The sequence below is a fragment of the Calidris pugnax genome, unplaced genomic scaffold, assembly GCF_001431845.1.
Source record: "Calidris pugnax isolate Ruff unplaced genomic scaffold, ASM143184v1 scaffold56, whole genome shotgun sequence".
NCBI classification, from domain to species: Eukaryota; Metazoa; Chordata; class Aves; order Charadriiformes; family Scolopacidae; genus Calidris; species Calidris pugnax.
The window spans coordinates 13,540,146-13,543,492 of record NW_015090839.1 but is presented as its reverse complement, the minus strand read 5'-3'; positions in this window follow the sequence as shown (position 1 = coordinate 13,543,492).

Here is a 3,347-nt window from a genome sequence, read left to right as displayed (position 1 = left end):
CGGCCTGCGGCGGCCGGGGGGGCTCTGGCGAGGGTGGCGGAGCGGCGTCGGATCTCTCCGACCGCGGGCCGGGTTCCCACTCTTCAACTACTTTTTTTTTAAGCCGAAGTGAACGTAAACGCCAAGAGTGCGCGGGGAGGGGGGGCTGGTGGGGAGCGGGACCCGCCGCCTCTTTTCCCGGTGGTGTCCCCATCCCTGGGTCTGCCCCCCCGTGTGTCAGCCGGGGGGGGCGGCTCGCCCCGGCCCTCGGGAAGGGGAGCCCGGGTGGAGTTCGTTCCTTAAACCCTTAGGCCCGTGGGGGTGCGGAGCCCTGGCCCCGCTGGGTGCCCGCGGGACGGAGGGGCCGGCGGTTGGCCCGATGGGGCGCGGGATCACGGAGCAGCAGCAGCCGGTGACCCCGACCCGGGGCAGTGCTGCGAACCCGGCCGGCTCCGAGAGCCGAGAGTCGGGCCATGGAGTAAATGAGATTATAATAAAAGATTATATGGTGGGTTTGTCTGTCGGGATTGTGATTTCCTCCTGCCCGGCCGCTGTGTGCACGCTTGCCAGCTGATAGCTGTCGGTGCCCGAAGTGCACGGAGTGAAGAGCCGTGCTGTGAGAGACATCACTTCCCTGGTGCACACTCCTCATCCTCAGCTCCCCGTGCCCTTCCTCACTTTCCCCCAGCAGCTCTCCCCGAGCCCCCGCTGTCAGCTCAGCTCCAACCCCATTTCAGCCCTTCCCGTAACTGCGGGGCTCCTTCCCGCTGTGGCAGGAGCAGCGATGAGCTGTTGGCTCTTCCTGTTGGAAGAAGATGGGGCGAGCTCCCCTGCGGATAATAACGTGGCCGGTTCCCACACTGCAGCTTGTTGGCTGCTTTTCCCGAGGAAGGGAGAGACCGGGACATGGGAAATCAGGAGAAGGAGTTGACCCTGTTTGGAGGGAACCTGGAGTGCCCCACAGCATCGTAGGCCAGACTGGCAGCATCCGTGTGAGCGTACAGGAGCAGGGCATTATTGCGTTTATCGAGGGTATTTGTTAAGGAAATTCTTCCTTTTCACCTAAGGTTCAAAATACAGTTTGTCCGTGGGTCTTCACAATGTCCAAATATTTTTCTTGAAGACTTTTTCTGTGCGATTGAAAACTGTAAGAAAGTGTTACAGTGAGGAAAAAGCATATGCAGTTTTATTCGGGTTTTTATTTTGAGGGGTGGTCAGTTAAAGCATTTTAAACACGGATTTATCTTATAGCAGGCAAGAAAAGGGGCATTTTGTTTCTAAATGGTTTATGTTTGCTGCAATGTTCCAATGGATGGAAAGTCCATGTTTCTATAAGAGGGCTCTACCATAAGCGTAATGGAACAATTATAGTGAGCTGCCATCACCTGCAGGGCCTCAGCCACATGTTTCAAGCAGCACACATCTCAAACCTGCCGTAGTAATGCTGCTTCCTGCTCTGGGAGGCTTCTGGAGGAAAATTTCCAATTGTTTTGTAAAATTATTTTTTTTCTAAAAGAGTACACTCAAAAATGGATCAGTTATTCACGGCACAACCTAAGCCAAATACTAAAAATACATTACAAACCTGTTTCTGTACAATTTTACAACTGACATGAATCAAATTGAGTATTTGATGGGATCCCCTCAAGTGTGTTGAAACTCAGCCCTGGGAACATGGTAATACTCTACTTAGCAATGAGAATCCTTTCGGAAAACTTCCTGTTCTTGTGACTGGCAGATAATGTGACTTCTGGCTAATATAATTCTCATTTTCTACTGACTTCAAAGTTGGAATATTTAACATTCTGTAAGGTAGTGGTTTTGTTAAGATAATTTGATTAATATGATCCTATACAAGAATACTCAAGAATCAGCTCAGTTTGTCAGGTGTGGTATAGCTCTGTTCAGATGGACTTGAAGAGACATCATGATGATGACGACAAGAAAGAGCATTAATCTGGGGTTTTATTTTAAATTCCTTAAATACATTCGATGTAAAAATAATTTTCATCATGGCAATTCAATAAAATGAACTATTTTGTAATATGCCACAAATGATTTCAAATAATTTCAGTCTCCTTTAAGGTTTCTGTGAGTGTTTTTATTAAGAATAAAGTGTATTTAGTTGTCAACTGAAAATGTGAGACTCAGCCTGTGATTTTTAATTGTCTGTGTGGAGGAGGTAAAGGGAGAAGATCTCACTGCTTCTTCACCTGTGGTGGCTCTCCAGCTTCTCCAAATAGTCTCGCGCTGTGGCCTGTGTAGCAAAGGTCTTGCAAGCACTTTCTCTCCCTTCACCTGAATATCACGAAGAGGATAGAAAATTTGTGCTGGTCTGTGTCTTGATTTTGAAATCCTGGTTGTTTAGCTCTGCCCAGGTTGGAAAGATCAGAGAACACAATCCTGGAGTATGGGCGTCCTTTTGCTGATCAGCAGGTGGTTTTAGGGCCTTCCAGGTTTATTTTTTTGGAGTGGGAAGAAGTGATCAGATGTTTTCAACATGAGTGGGCTTATTTCAGAAGTATGAGTGAGTCCTGCTTGTGCAAACAAGGCAGGAGCAGACTGGGCACGGGTGACACCGACACCATTCACAAACCTCAGACAAACGGTTGCTCCATGGCCCATGTGCTTTGGGGTCTTGTCTTTCTTCATATGTTCTGCACTTTTTTGCTTTCTGATGTTCCAGACTTTACAATTTAAATGTCCTGAGTTGAAATCTGGCTTTTGTGTATATGACCCGGAAAAGTTAACTGTAAAAACACAAGCTTCTGGTACTTTTCACTAGAGCTGCTGAGGTGGCACTCACTCTGTGCTGTAGGTACAGGGATGACTCCTTAGCTAGAGACAAGTAAAGTCCAGTATGGAATGGGACAAATGTCGTTAAAAATTATGATCTTTTACATTGCTTTTGATGTTTTCCTACATGATGTTTTTTTGATGTTTTTCCTTTGGTTGCACTTTACAAAAAATAGTTTATACCTCGGTGCTGTGGCTCTGCTGTAACATTTTGAGAGCTGTGGACCTCTGAGGTACAAGTATTCTCTGGTGGCCTTGCTTCCAGAGAACCTTTTAAATGAGAAACGAGGAGGTGACAGTTACTGCTAATGAAAAAGGAAGCCAATGTATGTAATTAGGAAGGCATGTAACATACAATGAGAAATCTCTGTAAGCGAAATAATAACCTGTATTCTGAGTTTCTGTATTTTTTTTAATTTGCACACATCTATGCATCCCAAAGTCATCAGCGTGTGTCCTTCTGTGACTAACACTGCTCTTAAAAGTGCTCAGTTAACCAGGAGTCATTATGATGAGGCAGCAGTCTGCTTTATGTTGCAAAACACATTTACTTGGCTAAGTGGGACTGAAGC